Genomic DNA, 26,926 nt, shown 5'->3' on the forward strand with positions numbered 1-26,926 from the left:
ATTGTTTCACTTTTACTTCAAATATTGACAAAATGCGTAATTTGACACAAAATCTAAAAATCTTGCATGATATTCATTTAGGCATTTTATGTTTTATCATAAGTAATAAGTTTAAAAAAAAAAAGGTTTTAACCAGATTTTCTGGCAAATTAATGGAAATATGTTAATATAAAGTTAAAATATTGTTGAATTTACCTTTTTTGTTTTTTTATGACATGAATTAGACATTTCTCTCTCTCTCTTACATTTGAACTACCTTTAAATTAGGGATCACCTATCGTATCGTAGCCGATACTTGATGTCAAGTGGTAATATCGGAAGTCGTCCAAAACTATGGCAGTATCGGTGGCGATTCGAAATTTCAGCCACGATTTGCGATTAAGTGCAGCTATTCTGCACTGAAAAGTAAATATAGGAAAATAACAACTGGAGTACGCTTCACTAAACTAACTGCGATGTCAATCATATGTAGATGTGTTACTGGATGTTATATATGCACGCTAACATGTTTACACACATATAGGTGCGCCTCATTATACACTTACACAACCCACTAACCACTTGTTCCTTCCACGTATTACAAACTTTGACGTAATTCAAGTGACGTAAGCTAAAAGCACCCTAAAGTAAATTTACGCCTAGTTACCCGAAAAAAATACCTTGGAACCATAAATATTAACAATGTTGCTCCACTGACTATAATATGACATATTTTCAACGGATCGGATCTCGATCTATTTTTTCCAAAATATAGGGTATCGGTATTGCAAAAAACTGGACATCCCTAATTTTGTTTTTAAACTCCATTTTGATTTTAAAAGTCCATTTGTGATCTTCAGAAAAAAGTCCATTTTTGATCTCTACATCCCCAAACCTTACTTTCTTACGAAAAACAAAAACAAAAAACAGCAGAATATTTTAAGGTTTTATGTTTATTCATGATCGTTGTAAACGGTTTCGACAGCTGTTTTGATCATCCCGTCCACAACTTCTAATTGCACCTAGGCTTGGTTCCTTAGCATATCCATGATGTCTCTCAAATCAACATCGTTGAGGTCTAAAAATAATAAAAATATAGTAAACTTTAGGTTTTTAACAGGTGATCCTGTTTGTGTTTAAATAGGTTTCTGATTCAGAATTGTAAATATTTTAAACATGGTTACTATCAGGCATAATATTATTAAAGTTTAGGTCTTCTGTTAATTGTTTAGTTTTTTAACGTTTCTACCTTTATAATTGTATAGAGGCAAGATGTTAAACTATTTTTTAAGCTATTTTGTATTATATTTCTTTATAAAGGACCTATTTTTAGATTATTGTTTTTTATGACTGGATTTATTTGGTTTTGGTTTAAGAAAAGCCTACAGACCTAAAGAATAAATATAACCTTGTTTCTCTGGGAAATAATGTTGGAAGGTTTTATTTATTTAGGCGTTGTAAGAATAAGAAAGCCTATATATAGAAGTATTTAACATTTTAAACGTTTGGGAAATATCTGTTTTCATTTAACAGGGCGAGAACGCTGACCTTATTTCTTATTACTTTGTTGTAAGATATAAGTAGAATAATTCGCGCAATTTAATATGTTTTGATTTTTAGCTAAACATTTAAATGAAGTACACAAAGTTCAGTTCTTACCAGCTCTGGCGAGGTCCATCGCGGTCATTGAAGCAATCTCATCCCCACTAAAAAAAAATAGGTTTATTTATATATAGACAAAAGAGTAGCCTACAGCAGTCCAAGTTAATAGTTATACAGGGCGTATATAGTATACAAATATATACTCTTTTGACATTACTAATGCCCGGCAGTATATGCACAATGTTGGTTTTCTGACAGTTTTTTACATAGACATCCATCCAAAAACGTTAGTCCCCCCAATGAAATTTAGAAAAGTAACAACACCATAATTGTGTTTTCTGGATGTCGTTTATATCCCTCATCAAAGTTAGCCTACAGGCCGAACAAAAAAGTTTTAAAGATAGAAGAGAAAGTTCTTTTTATCTTATCAAGTGCTGAATTTACGAACCTTGCGAAACGCCCTCTCCCACGAAAGTATATTGAGTTAAAACAGTCAAACAGATATGAGAAATGACCTCTTACCAATTTCCTAAAGGAAATGGCGGATGACATATTCTGGCTTTCCGGCTTTGGCCGGCGGGCCGTAAGTTGCCTACCCCTGCTTTAACCCCTACCTGATTTCTTCTATCGTACGCGACGCTCTAATTTTATCCTTAAAAGCAGAACAACTTACTAGAAGGGACGTCGAGCAACGTGACGAGCCACACCACGTGCCACACCACGTGCCACACCACGTGCCACACCACGTGCAACGGGATGGAATAAGGCATCTGTTTGATGAAAGGTGGCCAGGAAAAGGCAGCAGAACAGGGCGAGGGCAATCGCTGGTCGCATCTTGATAGTTTATTACTGAACTGAAAACAAATAGACACAACTGTTTTTGACTCCTTGTGTTTTTAAAGAATAAAATTAATACTCAGAACTAAAAAAAACTTTTACGTGGTATTGCTAAATATTGAAAACCCTATACAAAATATAGAGAGGTTTAAGATTATGCTTGAGAATGAAAAATAGGCAAACATTTATTTCAACAAGGCCACTATTGAGGTCTGAATCGTCTGACCAACTCACCACAGATTTGCAAACCTTGAAGTGATAAGGTATAGAGCGTAACCTTATCAACCTATATGTAAAAAAATAATTTGCAGCACCGCTCAACGCACTCACACACATACAGGTGTTTTTTAACATAAAGGGTTAAAATTATCGAAGATATTTACAAATTACACACATTAAGAATCTGCTTTTGGCTTAAAGGCGTTTTTTTAGTAGCGTATTGATTATACGATGCTAATTTTACAAAAACAACCTAAATTTGTTTTTTTAGATACTTAGTAAATTTTTTCAACGATTTCGGCGTAAAGGCCAGTAATACAATTGATTACCTATAAATTTTGCTTCCTAAAATCTAATTTAAGTTTGGACTAAGAAAGAAGTTAGTTTATTTGGCGCTCTTTTACTTATGTACGTGAAAAGTTATGCAAAAAACAAAACAAAATAATACCGCATACCACAACGCATATTGTTTGGGTTAGGGTGCGGGTTAGCGTTTGGGTGAGGGTGGGTCAAGTAATATTATGTTTATTATTAATAATAATTGACTCCCCCTTAACCAAACGCTAACCCGCACCCTAACCCAAACAATATGCGGCATTTGAAGAAAGTTTTTTTATTAATTTTTACGTACATAAGTAAAAGAGCGCCGTTTATTTAGATGCCAAAAATATCAATATATAAAACACAGCGGAATAAGCAAAAAAAAACAATAAAAATCGAGAATCAACAACCACTGCTCAAAAACCTCCTTATCTGCAGTTTTCGAAGGAGATCGAAAACATAATTCCCTGTTCGACTGCAGCTCACTTTATACGCGCGGGTTGAAAACTTTCCTTTTGTTGTCGCATTTTTACCGGATGTGCTCTGCCGATAGCGCTCTGTGACGAAACAATAGGCAATTCAACCCATTAGGGGTGACCGATACGTCACGCCGAGTGTCGCGGGGTTGAAGGGTCCGGTCGAACCCCTTTGGAACCAAAATAACCCCTACAGGAAAGCGCTCCTTAGATTAACAAGAGAGTTTTGCCTCTCAATATCTATATGGTCTAAAAGCGTATTGATTCGTAAAGTTCGCAGAGGTTGCTTGGATTCTTCAATAAATTCCAAATAGGCAACTCTTAATTGATAAACTTTCTCATACTCATTGTGCTTCAAATAAAAAAAAAAGAAAAATGCCCTAAAATTTTCATTTTTAAAACTATTGATATTTCCAATTAGTAAATTATAAAAATCCATATATTGACCTTTGTTAAGCTCGTATTGAATAACTTTCCAATTGGTGACCCAATTGTGCCCTCCATAGGTTAATTTCCGGACAAAACAGCAGTTCGATTCCCAGGAAACAAACAATGGCTTCTGATGCCTAAACCGTACGTTCAGCGCATCAGTAGCACAGCTGAACTATGCAATGTTTGTGAAGGGAGGTTTGCCCTATCAACGCACCTAAATTGACCTGTATTTTACCAGTTCTGATTAGGGTGACTGGATTAATCTACAATCGACAGAACTATAAACCGCGAAGGTATGTCTAAGAAACTCGTGTGATGCTCACAGAATAAAATAGCCAATGTAAACCTTTTCAATAAATATACTAAAATTAGGATGACTACGTAACTTGGTGAATGTAGGTAAATAATTTATTTTTTTATCTTCGGACGGCCGCTATAACCTTTATCTATAATCTGCTGTACGGAACAGAAGTTATTTCTAGAAAGCTCCACGGCCTAACAGCTCCTTGTCGATTCAAATATCACTTTGTTATTAACTAAAGTGAAAGCGTGGTTTGGCAAAGATTAACCAAGCACAGTATAAGTGTCAAAATGCCCCCCCCCCAAAAAAAAAACATTTTGTAGCAACTTATATCAGGGCTGCGGAGCCGGTTTAAAACAATCCGAGTCTAAAAAAAACTCCAGTCCGACTCAGGAGTCCAGCTCTGTCCAGTTTTCCAAAGCCATCAAGTCCCGAGTCCGGCTCCGACTCTACAGCATGTATTTCACTTATTTGCTTAACTCAAACCGTGTAAATGAGACTGTACGGCAATCACTCAAAGGGGTGATATATAGTTCATCTACTCACAATACACGGTTGGAAAATATTTATCCATATGCTAAGGTGACTTTAAAATTTACAAAATGCGGCCTTATAGGTTTCAAACTTGCTAATTCATGCGCAGGTCGGACTAGGGACTCGGGCAGTCAAACGTGGTCTTACCCGAGTCTCCATTTCGGATTTCGACTCCGCAGCCCTGAGTGAGTAAACTTATCAACCACTTTTCACCTCACAAAAGAACTTGTTAAAGTAACTGCATTTACAAAAAAAACATGGATAATTGAGGTAATCTCCCCCAAAACAAACCAGTCACTTATTGCCCCTTAGATATCTGACATAACTGAGTCGACTAAGAAAGTACAAAGCTTGACTTCGCTATTCAAGACCCGTCTATTTTCAACAGAAAATATCACGATTCAAAGTTAATAGCCCAAAATTGATTAAGCATAAATAGGTTAAGTTTTCTTTGGTTGTCAACCTTTTATTCGCGGATGAAGTTTTTATATTTCGGTAAGATGGAATAATCGGATACTTCAATATAATTATTATCCCTAGCCACGAACATCATATTAGGTTTGGTTGGATAATTATACATGGGCGGGCAGTCGATTTTGCTAAGGGTAAAATAATCGTGCTGGGCAAGGTTTTTTTGTTATTTCTAAAAAAATTTCAATGTCAATTTTATATTATTGTATGACTTATATATCAATTTAATGAAAAATGGGTTTTATTTTATAACGTTTTCTTGTGAACATTGTTATAACTTTGAATTGGTTGATATTTGATTTCTATATTATATACCGCTTTCTGGACGGAGGGTCATGAATGATTTGTGCAAGTTGTTTTGCTGAAATACCTTTATATTTTGGTATCGCATAAAATTAAAACAAGGGAGTCTTATATGAAAAGCTAAAACGTTTGTTCTCATAAAACCGTTTTTTGACGAATTTTTATGACTTTTCAAAATGTGGAGAACGAAGTGTTTTCTGGCAATTCTTTTCTACCAGAGAGCGAAAGGTATTGATTCACAGTTTTGTAAAGACCACTGCATTTTTTACATAAAATTGTATTGTTTAGCGCAAGTTGGTTAAACTACTTCAACGGAGCTTATTTTTCAAATTTTTGAGTAACAGATAATTTTCTAATAAAAACTATGTTATACTTTGCTACAATTTAGTTTCTCAAAATCTTATGATGTTTATAAATCTTTAAGGGATCGCAAAAGATCAAATATTATCTTTACTCCTAAAAATCTTGAGTGAGATTTGATCAACGGAAATGGTTTGTTTTTCTGAATGCCGGGATATGTAACAACTTGATTTTATAAAGAAGGTCGTAAAAAAAATTCGGGGGCAAAACTAAACCAAGGAAAGAAATATTAAACCCGACAAAGTAATTGCGTTTTTGTTGATTCTATTTATTGGTGGGTTCAGCTCATAGCAAAAAGAATCATTTTTTTGTTAATCGATTGTGTCAAAAAATCGTTTTATTCGATTGTGTCAAAAAATCGTTTTATTTCTGCTTAGGCAATATTATAACACATTTTACCGACAAGTCAGAAATGATTTTGTTTTAATAGTAAATACATTTTTAATCTATTTATACACTTAAGCTGCTGCTTCTCATTGTAAAATTTTATTTCATACCTATATTTGTGAATTGTTTCTTTGTAAAAGGATTATCAGGGCTCTTCAAAATACTGGCTACTGGAGGATGTCATTATATCTGTGTATCATGCTAAACTCGTAAAAGTCGGACAACGCCTTAAAACAGAACAACATAAATCTGCATGTTAGTAAATAATAAGAACACAACTTTAAATAAGCCAATGTATTTTATTCTGTTTGAAAACGGCCAAGGGGCCAGTTCCGATGTTGCTTTCACCATGGGTCCAGCTAATCCATCATATCTGTAAAATATGGTTTTAACTATTTTTAATTTTATTTCAAACGTAAGATAAGCATATTTCAATCATACATCGGTATAGCTATATGAGCTAGTAAAGAGAAAAAAAATAAACAATATCTCACCAAAATCTTCCTGCTCGAGCACTCTGAAGACATCGTTTCTAAAAAAAACTTATTATTTTTATTCTGTTGCTGTAATAATTTGCTAGTTTGCAAAGAATTGTGTGTTTCAAGAATACACGCTGACGTCATACGATGGCAGTCGATTAAGATAATGTCCAAATAAAAAAAAAACTAAAAACTAGATACCCCTTATTGCAAAGTGTTAACAACTGTGTAGCACAACGTTTGGAGGTTGTGGTTAAACGTAGTAAGAATATCAAAGCCCATAAAAAAGTATAAGTATCATTTCAAACGTTTCGAACAACGTAGTCGTCGGTCAAAAAGCAGCTTCCGATGGGCTAAAAAATAAATATAGATATATTCTAAACGTTCAAAATGCTCATATATGGGCTTTGATTCACTTACTACGAATAAAGAACTTAATATTTTCTTTGTCTTAATAATCGACCGGGGCCGCCATAACGTTAGCAAACTCAGGCCCAGGAACACCTACCCTTCGCCAGGTTCCGATGGTTCCGCTGGTTCTGCCGGTTCCGCATGTTCCTCCCCTCCCCCACTGCTCTTGGCCCTTCTTCTCCTTCGGCGTCGGCGTCTTCTGCTCTTCGCTTCTCCCTCCTCAGGATTGATGAGGAGTAGGACACAGAAGAAGAGTGCAAATGCTACAGTGAGCTTCATGATTAACTACAAAGGTCGCTGCGGGGAAAAAGCATTGCGACGAAGTTATTGAGGTGCATTGTATAGTCGGTTATAAATAACTCGGGTCTGACTCCAGTCAAAAATAGGAACCCTAGTTAGACTCCGGCTAAATGTGCGATTTTGTCGAGTCTCAAATCTCAGACTCTACAGCCCGTGTTTCACTAATTCACGCAATTTGAATTAAGGCGGATATTCAGCAATCCACTCATAAGGGTGTCATATTATTATCAGCACACAACACATGCGTAAAAATATATTTCACCCCATGTTATGCCACCTTAGTATGACCCTTATGACTTTTAAAAGTTAGTACTGCGCATGCGCACGTCGCATACCGAACTCGTGTTATTCGAGTCCCGAGTTCCAAGTCCGACTCCGCAGCCCTTATTGTAAATATCAGACCGTTATTGCCCTGTAAAAGAACTTTAAAGTGTTTAATTAAGGCAATGGCTAACAGGCTCCATCTTGATTTGCTGCACAGGACGGAAAGCATTAAGATAAAGCCAACCGAACGCATTAAAAAGCTTGTTTTTGCTGTAGCAGACTTATTAAGCTACACTTCTAACTTATTTTTGCAAATATACCGTAATGTGTTGCTTTTAAGTGGTTAACCGACCACAGGTTTTATTGTAAAGCTACATCTAGTATGCTCCTGATTTCTCCAAACGGCTTTTTACGACCAACCATTTTATAGCAAAGTGATGCTTCTGTATTTCTGCACTGGTTTCCAACGAAATATTATTTAACGATATTTTGTTTATTTATGGTTGACCTAATAGAAAAAAACTCTGACTACTATTACTAGCGGTAATATATCTATAATCGCTTGTAACATAATTAATTAACTACAACTATTTAAACTATATTCCAATCAATAGCAACCTATATGCCTTCATGAATCTAGTAGACTGTATGACACGATTTGATACTAATCGAACGAGTTTTTATAGCAATCTTAAACAAACGCTTTATTTTCTTTATTATGCTTGTGAAATGGCGGAAAGACCGCTATTGATTTATTGTGACAATGAGTGTAATTGTTTCTCAAGGGTTAACTTTTTCAGACATTTTAGTTTTAGCCAAAGAAAAAAGGCTGCCGTAAGGTCAACCGACTTAAGCGGAAGCACACTTCGAGTAACCACGCAGTCTCACAATCCACAACTAACCACACAAATAATCTGGCCCTTTACATATAGCTATTCCCCTTCTAATGACTTTAACGACGTTGTGGAATCCTAAGTGGCACGGAAAGAATATGTTGGAACTATTGTTAGCTCAAAGTTAAGCAATTGGACAGCAATCGGCTGAGAACTTTTTAACCTAAAATATATCTATTTAGTTTTAAGCTTTTTGAACGCTTTTTCCATACTAAAGGCAAATAAACAAGGTACTTAGGTGCACTATGCACAGAAATGATACCTTAAAAATGAATCTCAACGCCAAAAAGGTCGAGTAAATTCACATGGTTTTTATAAAGACATATATGGCATAAAAAGCAAATTATAAAAATATGACAAAAAAAGCAAGATATTGAAACTTACTAAAACAACAAAAACGTTTTCGACGCAAGTCTATCCATACGATGCGCGCAGATTAAGGATAAATGTTCTCAAGGTATACTGTGATTGGGCCTATTTGAGTAGTCTCTTATATTCTGCTATAGATAAGCTTATTTCTTGTATAATTCTTTTTTTGCGTGGTATTAAAAAGCCGTACAGTGTATTTTTATGTGGCGTTTTATACGAAATAATCTCACTTTGGGGTAACAGATGCATGTCAATTCTTATTTGCATAACACGACTTTCAGGCCAAATTAGTGTTAACAACGATAAAAATATTAAACAACACTGATGAGCTAGCGGGGTAGTTTAGGGGGATTCCCCTACACCAGTGCTCCGCAACCTTTTAAGACGTCCTAAATTCCTCGAACCGGTCAAAGTCGTCAAAATTGTACCCCTTTGAAATACCTCATTATAGAACAGAAGGCTTTTAATAGTAGATTTGATAAATGAAACCTGAAATTGGTGCTTTGTACTATTTGCCTAATATATTTTCGAAACAGCTGCCAAGACTAATACTATCACTAAAAAAAAACAATATTGTATTTACAATGATATTTTATGGGTTTCAAGCGTATGGTTAATCTACCTTTCCACTTTTGTGTAAGTTTAGAAACAATTGCAGTGTGCTTATAATCTTGGTAGTTTAGTTATAGTTAAAAAATTAGTTTAGAAAATTGATTTGCGGGTAACATAGATTTTGAAAAACTTCAAAGTATTATGGAAAGTTCATAAAATTACACCTGGATTATGGTATATCACAAAAATACTTGCTTTGATGAGATATGCATTTGACGCGTTATTTTAACTGATTTAATAAAAAGTAGCACGCCTCCAAGTAACAGGGGACGTGGCGTTATTTTGCACAATGTGCAAAAAATGTGCGCACATTTAAACTGCCTTCAAAAATGTGCGCACTTTTTTCACAATGTGCGCACATTTTTGAGTTAGAGTTAGAGTTAGAGTTCGTATAATTTAACAAGGCTTATTTAAGGCAACCTTAAAATGCTTCCTTATTTTAAAAGTATAATGCAGGTTTTCTATCAATGTCCCGAGCCCATAAATATACAAGATTTATATTTCATATGTTTTTTATTCTGTATATTTTTGCAGAGTTTTAAGTAGTGGTTAAAGCAGACCTTGGCAACAGACGGCCAGCGCCAAGCACTTTAATCCCGGCCGCGGCTTATATTTCTTACAATACATAGGCTAAGCGAAAAAAGGGCGAGTTTCTACATGTTAAGTTGTATCGTAAACACTTTTTCTAGGGACGTATCTAGTTATGACCCCACCAAGTTCGATTGTTAGACTGTTTTTCGGACACTAAAATTGTTTTCGCGCACGCTTCACGTGAATCTCTCTTCTGTCATTGTAGTATGTTCCATGCGAATTTTTGGCGTCTTTACAGACAAATAGTGTCCTCATATGTACTGTGGCACGCTCTCCAATAAAAGTTTAACAAGCGTAGCGGAATATTTATATATGTTTTGCGCTTCGGTCTTAATGTATTCAGTCTTTAAAATATGAACGAATTACCGACCGTTGGAAACTCTGACATATACCGATTCACGTTGGGTTTCTTTCTATTTACATTGTCTTTGCAATATGGTCATTGTACTGCGTCACAAATTTAATTATTGTAACCCTTTGAAGCATAACTAATGTGTTAGGCCGCGGGAATCGCCGTTCGGGGCGGTATAGGTTACGCAATACGCATAGCAGTCATATAGCAAATTTTGTAATAATATATGCTAACCTGTGTAACTACTGCTGTTTTTTTCCTTGAACGCAATGCTCAGTCAAAGTAATCTCTCAAATTTATCAGACCTCCTATACACCAAAGCCACGGTTTCCCCTCAGGGATAAAACTTTGTGTGAGTTTCGTAGCCTTCCTTTTCTCAGCGCTGCGTGATATCTTTGTGTCGATTTCGTTTGCTATTGCGTTGTGTCGTTTTGGTATGATTCGTCGGGTGGATACCGAGAGAATCGGATGCATTTTGAGCGCAGTTTGCAATCTCGTTGGTTAGAGACAAGCTGTAGCCTAATGCGAGCACTTGGTGTGCATGGTCATTTGCCGTACTGATTATCGTTCTGTCCAATAAACGTCTTGCTCGAGAAAGTAAAGTCATTCCTATCTTTAGCAGCTACTTTGGGATTGTGTCCCGACCTAGTCTGCGACATACTGAAACACAGTGCTTCTTAAACTTTTTTAGTTTTGTTCACCCCTATAGAATCTATCTCCAGATTTTATTCACCCTGGTCTCATGATATGATAACACTATCTCGTCTATATATAACATCCCACCCAGAATACCCGCCCTGCTCGCAAGCTATCATCTATTTCTGACGGTTCACCCTTTTGGTTGGTTCACCCATGCAAATTTTTTTTCACCCTGGGATGAACCAATCATCCGATTAAGAAACAGTGCTGTAACACAACGAAAACTTAAAGCTTAAATTTTGGGTCAACGCGACCAACATAAAAACGCCAATATATCAAACAATGTATATTTTTTATCTGTGCTCCCCATTTGTCACGCCCCCTATAAGTCTGAATTGACTAAATTTTTAGTCTAAGTTTTTTCGTGCTACTAACTTATTGTCTTCCAGATGCCAAACAAAACTGCGTCGACTAAGGAAGTCCAAAGTTTGACTTCGCGTTTCAGGATCCGCCTATTTTCAACAGAAAATATCCCGATTCAAAGTTAAGCCCAAAATTGATTAAGCATAAATAAGTTAAGTTTTCTTCAGTGGTCAACATTTTATTCTCGGCTGAAGTTTTTATATTTCGGTAAGATGGAAATAATCGGATACTTCAATATAATTATTATCCCTAGCCACGAGTGGGGCAAGGTTTTTTTGTTATTTCTAAAAAAATAGCAAATTTAAATTTAAATTTTATATTATTGTATGACTTATATATATCAATTTAACGAAAAATGGGTTTTATTTTATAACGTTTTCTTGTGAACATTGTTATAACTTTGATATGGTTCATATTTGATTTCTATATTATATACCGACTAATGGACGGAGGGTGTCATGGATGATCTGTGCACAAATTTTTTGCTGAAATACTTTTTTTGGTATCGCATAACGTTTAGATATTTATATTGCTTAAAAAAAAATTAAAAATACAAAAAGCTTAAAAAAATTTCTCACACTGAAACGGCATTTTTGACGATTGTTTATGACTTTTTAAACTTTTCAAAATGTTGAGCACGGATTTTTTTCTGGCACTTGTTTTTTACCAAAATGCGAAAGGTATTTGGTCACAGTTTTGTAAAGACCACTACCTTTTTCACATAAAATCGTAATGTTTCGCGCAAGTTGAAAATCATACTACGACAGACCTTATTTTTCCAATATTTAATTAACAGATCATTTTCTAATAATGTTATACTTAGGACAATTCAATATCTCAAAATCTTATGATTTTTATAAATCTTTAAGGAACTGGAAAAGATCAAAAGTTATCTTTACTCTTATAAACCTTGAGTGAGATGTGATCAACGAAAATGCTTTGGTATCCTGAATCTCAGAATATGGAGCAACTTAATTTCAATAAGGTCAAAAAAAAAATTAATTCGGGGGAAAAAGTAAACCAAGGAAAGAAATATTAAACCCGACGAAGTAATTGCGTTTTCATTAATTCCATTTATTGCCAGGTTCAGCTCATAGCAAAAAAGAGGAATTGTTTTGTTAATCGATATTGTGTCCACAAATCGTGTTATTTCTGCTCAAGCAATATAATATATTTTACCGACAAGTCAGAAATGATTTTGTTTTAATACTAATAGATCCATTTTTAACTTATTTAGAAATTTAAAATGCTACTTCCCATTCTAATACTTAATTTCATGCCTATATTTGTGAATTGTTGCTTTGTAAAAGATTTATTACCAGGGCTCTTTAAACATCCTGGCTACACTGGAAAATCTAATCATATCTGTCTATTAAGTGAAACTCGTAAAATTCGGACGACGCCTTGTATCAAAATGATATAAGCCTGTCTGTTAGTCAATAATAAGAACACAACTTTAAATAAGCCAGTGTATTTTATTGTGTTTGAAAATGGCTCAAGGGTACAGTCCTGATGCTGTTTTCACCATGGATCCAGATAATCCATCATATCTGTAAAATATATTTTTAACCATTGTTGTGTTAACTATATCTTAATTTTGTTTAAAGCGTAAGACAATTATAATGTAATAATATATCGGTATAGCTATATGAGCTAGTAAAGAGCAAAAAAAGAACAATATCTCACCGAAGTCTTCCTGCCCGAGTGTTCCGAAGACATCGTTTCTAAAAAATATTACATCATTTTTATTTCGTGGCTCTAATAGTTCGCTATAGATTTTAGAGATGGTGTGTTTCGAGAGTATATGGCAACCTACATACGATGGCATGTTCGGTTAAGTTATTGTCTAAATATAAAAAACAAAACAAACAAGATACCCTGTTTTTGTAAAATATTAGCAACTTTAGAGCATAATGTTCACAGGTTGTGTTTAACGTAGTAAGAAAATCAAAACCCATACAGAAGTATAGGTAGCATTTTAAACGATTCGAACATCTCTGTTGAAAATGAATAGATTGATTGGAAACGTTTAAAATGGTTGAATATGGGCTTTGATATCCATACTTCGAATGAAACTTTAGTAAATGACTCAAATAAGTTGCCATAAGGCCAACCGACTTACAAAGCGGAAGCAAGCTTTGAGTAACCCCACGCAGTCTTTCAATCCCCAACTAACCACAAAAAGCAACCTGACCCTTCACAAAGCTATTACCCTTCCATTGACTCGAACGACATTGTGGAATCCTAAGTAGAACTGATATTAATGTGTTGGAACTATTGTTAGCTCGAAGTTAAGCAATGGGGCAGAGGGTGGCTAAGGAGTTGAACTTTTTAACCTAAAACATATCGATTTATTGTCACAGCGAGAAACGTTATTTAATTTCTATGTTGATGACGTAACAATGTTACTGTTTTTCCCATTGTTGCCATTCTAGATTATTTTAATCTAGATTTAGATGTTTTTTTGGATTATTATAAAAAAAACTATTGTATAATCTAAATTAGTGACAGATTGGCTATCGACGATAAATATTTCAGTAATTTTAAAAGTTTAAAATTTTTGCGATTGTGCCAAATTATGAATATCTGCTTTTACGTTCATGTAAGATTCTTAATGCTCGTTCGCCATAGCCGTCTATGACGTAATAATTGCGATTCGGTATGTTGATTTTTTGTACTGTTTAACAGAGAAGCGTCACCGTTCAAAGACTTGTACACTGTGTGACAATTATAGGCAGTGCTGACTGCTGACACAAGAGGACGGGGACGCGTTCCAACGAAACACACCCATGCAACGGTTGATGTAGGCCAGGCCACATAGGTCGCTTACGTGCAGCCACGACCGTTACAATTTAGCTTTAGGATTTTTGAACGCTTTTTACATACGGAAGGTAAAAAAACAAGGTGCTTCGGTGCACTATGTACTGATCTGATACCTTGACAAATCTTAAAGCCAAAAAAGAACGAATAAATTTACATCGCCTTCATAAAAACAATATATGACATAAAAAGTTACTAAAACAATAAAAAAATTTCGACGCATCAAGTCTATCGATGCGATACGCGCAGATTAAGGATATATGCCCCTAAGGTATACTATGATTGGGCCTATTGAGTAGGCTAATATTTTTTGTTATCTTTTTCTATAGATAAGCTTTTTTGTTGTATATTTCTTCTTTGCGTTTCATTAAAAAGCCATATGATTTTTTGTGGCGTTTTATAAGAAATATTTTCTGGCGTTGAGTTAACAGATGCATGTCAATTCATATTTGTGTAATAGGATCTTGGGCTAAATTTGTGTTTACAAAGAGGAAAATATGAAACAAAACTAATGAGTTAGCGGCGTAGTTGACGGGGATTTCCCTAGACCAGGGATGTCCAATCTGCGGCTCGCCTGTTATTTACTTGCGGCCCACACTTATTCTCACTTTCAGTACCTTTATTAAAAACAATTTTTCGACCCCCATCAAAACGTGAAGAACGCGCAGTATTTGATGTAGGCCTAATCTTATGTTTTTCTGAGACTATATTCGAGTCTAATGTCGCATTTCGACATCCATCGAACACTTTGTGCACCCATCATTGCTATTTTAGATGTGTGTTTTTCTAAATGTGCGTTTTTGCGGACCGTTCTAAAAACAAATTTTCGCGCTTCGCCATAATAAAAAAATAACTAGGCTAAGATCGAGATTGCTTGCATATTTGCACACGAGTTCACTCTCGAAGAGCGGGTGTTTATAAGTTAAGTTGTTTTATGACGTCACGATATGACGTAACGTATGACGCCACCCCTTTAATTTGAGAGGTTTTGTTACCTTTTGGAGTTTTCAAAGTGGCAATGCGGCCCATTCTGCGAAAAGGTTGGACATCCCTGCCCTAAACCATCCGCAACATTTTGAGACCTCCTAAAATTCCTGCGACCGGTCAAAAATTGTACGCCTTTACAATAGCTAATCATAGAACACGGGGCTTTGGATAGCATATTCGAAAAATGAAACCTGCATTGGCGCTTTGTACTTTTTGCTTAACATTGTTTCGAAACAGCTGCCAAGACTAATAATACAATAACAAAAAGCCAATAAAGTTTTTACAATGGCATTTTATGGGTTTCGAGCGTATGGTTGATCTACCTTTTCACTTTGGTGTAAGTTTGGAAACAAATATTGTGTGCTTATAATTCTGGGGGTTAAGTCAGTAAAAATTTTTTTTGAAATTTGATTTCCGGAGAAGGTAACTTAGGTTCTAATAAAGTTTTAAGTGTCATGGAAAATTCATAAAATTACACCTGGATTATTCATAACGTCAAAATACTTGCCTTGGTGGTATCGGTATTGGGATAAAATAGACATCCCTACTTTTGTTTTTAAAGTCCATTTGATGTCCTATAGGCGGAATATTCTGTCTACCCTCTCTACATCAAAAAGCTTTACTCCCCTACTAAAAAACACAAGACAAAACAGCAGAATATTTTAAGGTTTTATGTTTATTCATGATCGTTGTAAACGGTTTCGATAGCTGTTTTGATCACCCCGTTCACAACATCTAATTGCACCTAGGCTTGGTTCCTTAGCATATCCATGATGTCTCTCAAATCAACATCGTTGAGGTCTAAAAATAATAAAAATATAGCAAACATGGTGATACTTAAACATGGTGACAACTAACTGGCCTTATATTTTTATTCTTTTGTAAAATATAAGTACATACAGTAATTCGCGCAATTTAACATGCTTTGTTTTTGGTTAAAAATTTAAATAAAATACACGAGAGAAGTTTAGTTCTTACCAGCTCTGGCGAGGTCCATGTCAATCTCATCCCCACTAAAAATATCAGTTTATTTATAATTTGGCATAAGTGTACAGCAGTCCAAGTCAATGGATATACTGGGCATATGTTTTCTACAGTATTTAGCTACTTCGCCACATACGACAAAACGTTACTTCATTGCGTCCAGGTAGTAAATACCTCCAACGGAATATAGATAAGTAACAACAATAAAATTGCATTTTCCCGATGTCGTTTGCATCCCTCATCAAAGTTAGCCTACTGGCTTCTTCTATATTAGAAGAGCAAGTGCTCTTTTTATTTTATCAACTGCTGCATTTACGAACCTCGCGAACAGCCATATTAGACAAAATTGATTGACGAAATCGTTCATAAAATAACCAGTCAGTGCTTCCAAACCCCTCTTAACAACACCTCATCACAGCAACCTAAAGGGCTTCAGCTTTAACTTGGCACCAATGCATCGAATTGAACATAATTAACAAATTATTTAAGGGTTTAATTTGTAAACAATCGTTCATTGTTCTTGAAAAATCATTTTAAACGTGCTTAGACCATTTTGGTGTTTGAATTTAAACACCGTTCTGACGGTGTACTCAGTTGAAATAGCCAAAACAAATATGAGAAATAACCTTATTCCAATTTCGTAAAGGAAGTGGCGGATGACATATACTGGCCGTCCGGCTTTGGTCGGCGGGCCGTAATTTGCCCACCCTTGTTCTAACCCCTGCCCGATCTCTTGTATCGTATGCGACACTCTAATTTTATTCCCGAAAAATCGGAACAACTTACGTGGCTTTAGGTCCGGCGGCACCCTTAGCAACGGGATGAGCACCCTTAGTGGCCAAACCACGTTTAAAACCACTTGTAAAAGCCTTTGCAAAAAGATGTGCAATGGGATGGGATGAGGCATCTGTTTGATGCAAGGTGGCCAGGAAAAGGCAGCAGAACAGGGCGAGGGCAATCGCTTGTCTCATCTTGATGGTTTATTACTGAACTGAAAAAAATAGACACAACCTGTTTCGACGCCTTACGATTTCTAAAGAATAAAATTAAAAAAAAACTTCTATTGGGCAGAAAAAACATTTATTAAAAACATGTCCTTTTGTTAAATATTGAAAACCTTTATTACAGAAACACATGAACAATCTACTTGTGGTTTAAAGGCGTTTCACCAGCGCATTGCTTACGATGCTATGAAAAAAAAAATATAATATGGCGTAAACTTCTTTTAAAAGACCTGGTAACTTTTTCAACGATTTCCGCGTAAAGGCCAGTCATACAATTGGTTACTTAAGATTTGAACTAACCAAAAAATTAGTTAATTTAGATGTTAAAGTATGAATATCTATTTCACTTCTATAAGCGCGGTAGGTATTCAAAAACACAACAGAATAAGCAAGATCCCCCAAAATAAATCGAGAATCGACAAACACTAATCAAAAACCTCCTCTTCTTAAGTTTTCGAGTCAGACCGAAAACATAATTCCCTGTTCGACGGCAACTCAATTTATACGCACGGGTTAAAAACTTAACTTTTGTTCTCGCATTTCTACAGGATGTTCTCTGCCGAGGGCACGCTGTGACAAAACAATAGGAGATGCCAACCATTGTGGGTGACCGATACGTCACGGCGGGTGTCGCGGGGGTGAAGGGTCCGGTTAAACCCCTTTGAAACCAAAATAACCCCTACTGGAAAGCGCTCCTTAGATTAACAAGAGAGTTTTGCCTCTCAATATCTATATGGTCTTAAAGCGTATTGATTCGTAAAGTTCGCAGAGGTTACTTGGATTCAATAAATTCCAAATAGGCAACTCTTAACTGATTAACTTTCTCATACTCATTGCGCTCTTCAATTGAAAAAAATGAAAAGTGTCCTAATATTTAACTTTCTAAAGCTTTTTGTGCTTTCTAATTAGTAAATTAAAAAATCCTTGTATTATTAACCTTTCTTTAACTTGTATTGAACAACTTTCGAATTGGCGACCCTAAAGTGCCTTCCACAGCAGTTCGATTCCCAGGACACCATCAATGACTTCTGATGTTTAGACCTTTCTTTCGGTGCACCAGTAGCACAGCTGAACTATGCATTGTAGGTTTAGGGAGTTTCGCCCATGGCAACTAAATTGACCCGCATTTTTTTAATTCTGATTCAGGTGACTAAATTAATCGGCAATCGACATAACTATAATATACAAAGGTATGCTCAAGGAACTCGTGTGATGCTCAAAAATTAAGAGTGTCCGACGTCAACCTTTTCAATAAATAAACCAAAGTTAAGAAGACGACGTGACTTTTAATAGCTAAATAATTTATTTTTTATCTTTGGGCCGCCGCTAAAACCTTTATCTTATCTGCTGTACCGAACATAAATTATTTCTAGCAAGCCCCACGGCCTCCTTGCTGATTCAAATATTACTTCGTGATTAACCTTAGCGGATCCGTGGTAAGGCGAAGATTGATTAAAACAGTGGTGCAACATTTCCCCCAAAAAACTAAAAACACATTTTGCTAGCAGTTTAAATCGACCAAACAGCTCCAGTCTGACTCATGAGTCCGGAGTCCGACTCTGTCCAATTTTACAATTGCATCGAGTCCCGAGTCCGGCTCCAAATTTACAGCATGTATTTCACCCATTTACATAGCTGAAACAACAGTGTGGATGTACACTGTACAGCAATCGCTCAAAGGTGTGCGATATAAATCATCTATAGGCTACTCACAAAACACGTTTGGAATATATTTATCCATATGTTATTTTACCTTTACAATTTTTAATTTTCGACCTTGCTAATTCGTGCGTACGTCGGACGCAGGACTTGGGCAGTCAAACGTGGTCTTACCCGAGTCCCGATTCCGAGTTCGACTGCGCAGCCTTGAGCAAGTAAACTTACCAACTGCTTTCAACCTTACATAAGAACTTGTAGAAGTAACTACATTTACAAAAGAAACATGGAGATTCTGGCGAAGTAATCTCCCAGAAAATCCAACTACTAACTTATTGTCTTCCAGATGTCTAACAAAACTGCGTCGACTAAGGAAGTCCCAAGTTTGACGCGTTTCAGGACCGGCCTAGTTTCAACAGAAAATATCCCGATTCAAAGTTAATAGCCCAAATTAATTAAGCATAAATAAGTTAAGTTTTCTTTGGTTGTCAACCTTTTATTCTCAGCTGAAGTTTTTATATTTCGGTTAGATGGAAATAATCGAATACTCCAAAATAATTATTATCCCTAGCCACATACATCATATTAGGTTTGGTTGGATAATTATACATTGGTGGGCAGTCGATTTCGCTAAAGCTAAAATAATCGAGTGGGGCAAGGTTTTTTTTGTTATTTCTAAAAATTAGCGAATTTAAATTTAAATTTTATATTATTGTATGACTTATATATGAATTTAATGAAAAATGGGTTTTATTTTATAACGTTTTCTTGTGAACATTGTTATAACTTTGATATGGTTCATATTTGATTTCTATATTATATACCGATTGCTGGACGGAGGGTCATTGATGATCTGTCCACAAATTGTTTTGCTGAAATACTTTTTTTGGTATCGCATAACTTTTAGATGTTTATATTGCTTCGAAAAAAATTAAAAATATAAAAAGCTAAAAAAAATTTCTCACACTAAAACGGCATTTTTGACGATTGTTTTTTGACAATTGTTTACTTTTTAAACTTTTCAAAATGTGTAGCACGGATTTTTTTCTGGCACTTGTTTTCGACCAAAGCGAAAGGTATTTGGTCACAGTTTTGTAAATACCACTACTTTTTTAACATACAGTCGTAATGTTTCGAGCAAGTTGAAAAACATACTACGACAGACCTTATTTTTCAAAATTTTGATTAACAGATAATTTTCTTCAATTTTAAGCTACAATTTAACCTTTCAAAATCTTATGATGTTTATAAATCTTTAAGAAACTGCAAAAGATCGTAAATTGTCTTTCCTCTTAAAATCCTTGAGTGAGATGTGATCAACGGAAATGGTTTGCTTTCCTGAATGCCAGTGTATGAAACAACTTGATTTTAAGAAGGTAGGAAAAATTAAAACGGGGGCAAAATAAACCAAGGAAAGAAATATTAACCCCAACTAAGTAATTGCGTTTTCATTATTTCCATTTATTGACAGGTTCAGCTCATAGCGAAAACGAGCAATTGTTTTGTAAATCCATATTGTGTCTTTTGTTAATATTTTTGTGATATTTAAAAAATAGTTTTATTTCTGCTTCTGCCTGTTAGTCAATAATAAGAACACAACTTCAAATAAGCCAGTGTATTTTATTCTGTTTGACAGCGGCTCAAGGGGCCGGATCTGATGCTGTTTTCACCATACATTCAGTTAATCCATCATATCTGTAAAATATGTTTTTAACTGTTGTTATTTTAATTATATCTTAGTTTTGTTTAAAACGTAAGATGAATAATAACCAATAATACATTGTTATTGCTTAATAGGAGGTAGTAAAGAGAAAAACATAATCAATATCTCACCGAAGTCTTCCTGCTCGAGCACTCTAAAGACATCGTTTCTAAAAAAATTATATTATTTTTATTTAGTGGCTCTGATAGTTCGCTACAGGTTACATTAGAAATTGTGTGTTTCGAGAGTACATGCCAACCTCCATAGGATTTAAACGTATAGTAAGAAATATCAAAGCCCATATAGAAATATAGGTAGCATTTTGAACGTTTCGAACATCGTAATTGTTGGTAAAAAAACAGCTTCCGAGGGGCTAGATCACAGTTGTTATTGAAACACATATGTGTGTGTCTCTTTGTAACATCTCTGTTGAAAATGAATAGAGATATATTCGAAACGTTCAAAATGCTTCTATATGGGCTTTGTTGTTCTTACTACGAATAATGAACTAAATATAGGCTTATTCATTGCCTTCAAAATTGATCGGGTCCACCATAACTTTAGTAAATGACTCAATCAAAACGTAAACAACACTGAGTGGCCTTAGGTCCAGAAACATTTACCCTTCGTCATGTTCGGATGGTTCCGCGGGCTCCTCATGTGGCTCCCCTCCCCCGCTGCTCTTGGCCTTTTTTCTCCTCCGGCGGCGGCCTTTTCTTCTCTTGGCTTCTCCCTCCTCAGGATTGATGAGGAGGAGGAGACAAAAGAAGAGTGCAAATGCTACAGTGAGCTTCATGATTAACTACAAAGGTCGCTGCGGGGATAAAACATTGCGACGAAGTTAATGAGGGTATTCTAAGCAGGCTGCGGAGTCGGTTAAAATAACTCGACTCTGACTCCAGCCAAAATATGAACCCAAGTTCGAGTCATGCCAAATGTGCGATTTTGTCGAGTATTAAATTTAGCACTGTCTCTACAGTATGTATTTCACTAATTCAGGCAACAAAATTGAGCTGGATATTCAGCAATGCACTCATAGGAGATCAGCACACAACACATGCGTAAAAAATAATTCACCCCATGCTATGCCACCTTAAAAATTTAGTATGATGCCTTAACGGTTTTAAAAGTTAGTACTGCGCATGCGCACGTCGGATACGGAACTCGGGTAGTCTTGCTCGAGTCCCGAAATTCGATTCCGACTCCGCAGCCCAGATTGTAAATATCAGACCGTTATTGCTTTGTAGAAAAAAAACACGAATATGTTTAAATTGGATCAGTTTACTTTAGGGCAATTTTGGAAGGCAATGGCTTTGTTTGCTAAACAGGACGAAAGCATTGAGATGAAGCCAACCGAACACATTGAAAGGTTTAGCTTGTTATTTCTAACTTTTTTTACAAATATACATTGTTGTGTTGTTTAAGTGGATTACCGACAGCAGGTTTAGTAAAGCTACATTTAGTTTGCCTGAGTAGTATTCTAGCTACTGATTTCTCCAAACGGTTTCAGAATGCGAAAAAACATTTTATAGCAACGTGATGCTTCTGTATTTCTTAACTGGTATTCCACGAAGTATTGTTTAACGATATTTTGTTTATTTATGGTTGCCCTAATAGAAAAACCCTGACTGCTACTATTATTAGCAGTATTATACCTAATAATGCTCGCGTGTCAAATAATTAATTGATTACAATTATTTAAACTGCATTCCAACCATTAGAAACTATATGCCTTTATGAATCTGGTCGACTATATGACACGTTTGGCACTGACCAAACGCAATTTTATAAAAATTTCAAACAAACGCTTTCTTTTCTTTTTTTTTTGTGTAATGGCGGAAAGACCACAATTGATAATTGTGACAATAAGTGTGATTGTTTCTAAAGGGTAACGCTTGGGAGAACGCACTTGTTATAAGTTTATCAACAGAAAAAAAGCTGCCAAGAGGTCAACCGACTTATAACTTACGGAAGAACACTTAGAGTAACCACACAGTCTCACAATCACCAACTATCCACAAAAAGCAACCTGACCCTTCACAAAGCTATTCCCCTTTCATTGACTCGAACGACATCGTAGAATCCTAAGTAGCACTGAAATAATGTGTTGGAACTATTGTTAGCTCACAGTTAAGCAATGGGACAGAGGGTGGCTATTGAGTTGAACTGTTTAACCAAAAATATATCGATTTAGTGTTACAGCGAGAAACGTTTTTAATTTCTATGTTGATGACGTAACAATGTTACTGTTTTCCCCATAGTTGCCATTCTACATTATTTCAATCTAGATTTAGATGTTTTTTTGAGAAAAAAAATGTGGAAAAAAAAGTATTGTATAATCTAAATTAGTGACAGATTCGCTATCGACGATAATTATTTCAGCAATTTCAAAAGTTTAAAATTTTTGCAATTGAATAATAAATAATAATTAAGGTATAAAATCAAAATTTCCGTAGCTGGTCATGTTCAGTAAAATGTTTTATGAAACAGAAAATCTTAGTTCTAAAGCTTCAAGCAAGACCCTTTATGAACTTTATACGGCATTAAACCTTAAATGTTGATGTTTTTGTCCAAAAGTATTGAAAATTTTCAAAAATCCTTTTTAGATTATTTTTTAGATTTCTTTATAAAAAATCTAGATGTTTTTAGATTAAATTTTTTGTAATTCTAGATGTTTACCGTCAGAAAAAAATGGCAAATTTTCCCTTTCAGTTTCGCAAATGTTGAAAAAGCACATGGCGCAAATTCTAACTTTCAGTTGCCAACTGTAAATTGGGTATTTCTGTAAGTAATATTAAGCTTATAATTAGTAGTTATTAATATTACGTTTATTGTTTGTTTAGTCATTTATTGATAAAATTTAAAGTTTTAAACTTCAAATGAAATTTGCCGCGATCGATTAATTATATCCAAGCTATTCCTGGATCCCTAACAAGTTGGTAACGTACATTTATTGTGGAAATATTTCCTTGCCAGTAATTTAAAAGGAAAATGCCATTTGATTAACATTAATATTTGTTTGTGCTAAATGATGAATATCTGCTTTTACGTTCATGTAAGATTTATAGTGCTCGTCTGCCATAGCCGTGTATGACGTAATAATTGCATTTCGTTATGTTGATTTTTCGTACTGTTTAATAGAGAACCTTCACCGTTCAAAGATTGCACACTGCGCTTTTTACATACGGAAGGTAAAAAAACAAGGTGCTTTGATGCACTATGTACTGATCTAATACCTTGACAAATCTTAAAGCCAAAAAGAACGAATAAATTTACATCGCCTTCATAAAAACAATATATGACATAAAAAGTTACTAAAACAATAAAAAAATTTCGACGCATCAAGTCTATCGATGCGATACGCGCAGATTAAGGATATATGCCCCTAAGGTATACTATGATTGGGCCTATTGAGTATAGGCTTATATTTTTGTTATCTTTTTCTATAGATAAGCTTTTTTCTTGTATATTTCTTCTTTGCGTTTCATTAAAAAGCCATATGATTTTTTTGTGGCGTTTTATAAGGAATATTTCTGGCGTTGGGTTAACAGATGCATGTCAATTCGTATTTGCGTAATAGGACTTTCGGCTGAGTTTGTGTTTACAAAGAGAAAAATATGAAACAAAACTAATGAGTTAGCGGCGTAGTTGACGGGGATTCCCCTAGACCAGGGTTGTCCAACCTGCGGCCCGCCTGTTATTTTCGTGCGGCCAACCACTTATTCTCACTTTCAGTACCTTTATTAAAAACAATTTTTCGATCCCCATCAAAACGTGTATAACGCGCAGTATTTGATTTAGGCCTTAATCTTATGTTTTTCTGAGACTATATTTGAGTCTAATGTCGCATTTCGACATCCATCGAACACTTTGTGCACCCATCATTGCTATTTTAGATGTGTGTTTTTCTAAATGTGCGTTTTTGCGGACCGTTCTAAAAACAAATTTTCGCGCTTCGCCATAATTAAAAAATAAGTAGGCTAATGTCGAGATTACTTGCATATTTGAACACGAGTTCACTCTCGAAGAGCGGGTGTTTATAAGTTAAGTTGTTTTATGACGTTACGATATGACGTAACGTATGACGTTAATCATAACGTCAAAATGCTTGCCTTGGTGGTATCGGTATTGGGATAATATAGACATCCCTACTTTTGTTTTTAAAGTCCATTTGATGTCCTATAGGCGGAATATTCTGTCTACCCTCTCTACATCAAAAAGCCTTACTCCCCTACTAAAAAACAAATACAAAAAACAGCAGAATATTTTAAGGTTTTATGTTTATTCATAATCTTTGTAAACGGTTTCAATAGCTGTTTTGATCACCCCGTTCACAACATCTAATTGCACCTAGGCTTGGTTCCTTAGCATATCCATGACGTCTCTCAAATCAACATCGTTGAGGTCTAAAGATAATAAAAATATAGTAAACATGGTGATATTTAAACCTTGTGACAACTAATTGGCCTTATATTTTTATTCTTTTGTAAAATATAAGTACCTACAGTAATTCGCGCAATTTAACATGCTTTGTTTTTGGCTTAAAATTTAAATAATATTCACGGGAGAAGTTTAGTTCTTACCAGCTCTGGCGAGGTCCATGGCGGTCATTGAAGCAATCTCATCCCCTCTAAAAATATCGGTTTATTCATAATTTGGTATAAGGGTACAGCAGTCCAAGTCAATAGATATACAGGGGACAGGGCATATGTTTTCGACAGTATTATTATCCCTCATCAAATTTAGCCTACTGGCCGAACAAAAACGTTTGTATATTAGAAGAGCAAGTGCTCTTTTTATTTTATCAACTGCTGCATTTACGAACCTCGCGAACAGCCATATTAGACAAAATTGATTGACGAAATCGTTCATAAAATAACCAGTCAGTGCTTCCAAACCCCTCTTAACAACACCTCATCACAGCAACCTAAAGGGCTTCAGCTTTAACTTGGCACCAATGCATCGAATTGAACATAATTAACAAATTATTTAAGGGTTTAATTTGTAAACAATCGTTCATTGTTCTTGAAATCTCCCAATAATCGTTTTTAAACTCGTCAAAATATCAGGTGTTTAGCATAAAATCGTTCAGATGTTTATAATTAAACATTAAAACTCAAATCGAACACGAAGGTGTTTAAATTAGTTGTTTAAGTGTTTGAATTTTAAACGTGCTTAGACCATTTTGGTGTTTGAATTTAAACACCGTTCTGACGGTGTACTCAGTTGAAATAGCCAAAACAAATATGAGAAATAACCTTATTCCAATTTCGTAAAAGAAGTGGCGGATGGCATATACTGGCCGTCCGGCTTTGGTCGGCGGGCCGTAATTTGCCCACCCTTGTTCTAACTCCTGCCCGATCTCTTGTATCGTATGCGACACTCTAATTTTATTCCCGAAAAATCGGAACAACTTACGTGGCTTTAGGTCCGGCGACACCCTTAGCAACGGGATGAGCACCCTTACTGGCCAAACCAAAACCACGTGCAAAACCACTTTTAAAAGCACGTGCTAAAAGATGTGCAATGGGATGGGATGAGGCATCTGTTTGATGCAAGGTGGCCAGGAAAAGGCAGCAGAACAGGGCGAGGGCAATCGCTTGTCTCATCTTGATGGTTTATTACTGAACTGAAAAAAATAGACACAACCTGTTTCGACGTTTTTCTAAAAAATAAAATAAAAAAAAAATTTCTATTAGGCAGAAAAAACATTTATTAAAAACATGTCCTTTTGTTAAATATTGAAAACCTTTATTACAGAAACACATGAACAATCTACTTGTGGTTTAAAGGCGTTTTTTACTAGCGTTTTGCATACGATGCTATTTAAAAAAATATATAATATGGCGTAAACTTCTTTAAAAAAATATGGTAACTTTTTAAACGATTTCCGCGTAAAGGCCAGTCATACAATTGGTTACCTACAAAGTTTGCTTCCCAAATGTTAGTTAAGATTGAACTAACCAAAAAATTAGTTAATTTAGATGTTAAAGTATGAATATCTATTTCACTTCTATAAGCGCGGTAGGTATTCAAAAACACAGCAGAATAAGCAAGATCCCCCAAAATAAATCGAGAATCAACAAACACTAATCAAACCTCCTTATCTTAAGTTTTCGAGCCAGACCGAAAACATAATTCCCTGTTCGACGGCAACTCAATTTATACGCACGGGTTGAAAACTTAACTTTTGTTCTCGCATTTTTACAGGATGTTCT

At 35.3% G+C, this 26,926-nt stretch overlaps 1 long non-coding RNA gene across 1 annotated transcript; it reads right to left on the minus strand.

Annotated features, from left to right (window-relative positions):
- Positions 1-1,001: 1,001 nt before the first annotated feature.
- On the minus strand, positions 1,002-2,430 carry LOC146169885 (uncharacterized). The gene is made up of 3 exons (XR_014494801.1): positions 2,255-2,430; positions 1,639-1,685; positions 1,002-1,057 (listed from the first exon to the last, which is right to left on the minus strand). It is a non-coding gene; the product is annotated as an uncharacterized LOC146169885 (long non-coding RNA).
- Positions 2,431-26,926: the final 24,496 nt, after the last annotated feature.

Source organism: Ascidiella aspersa, chromosome 1, assembly GCF_963924565.1.
Source record: "Ascidiella aspersa chromosome 1, kaAscAspe10.2, whole genome shotgun sequence".
NCBI lineage: Eukaryota > Metazoa > Chordata > Ascidiacea > Phlebobranchia > Ascidiidae > Ascidiella > Ascidiella aspersa.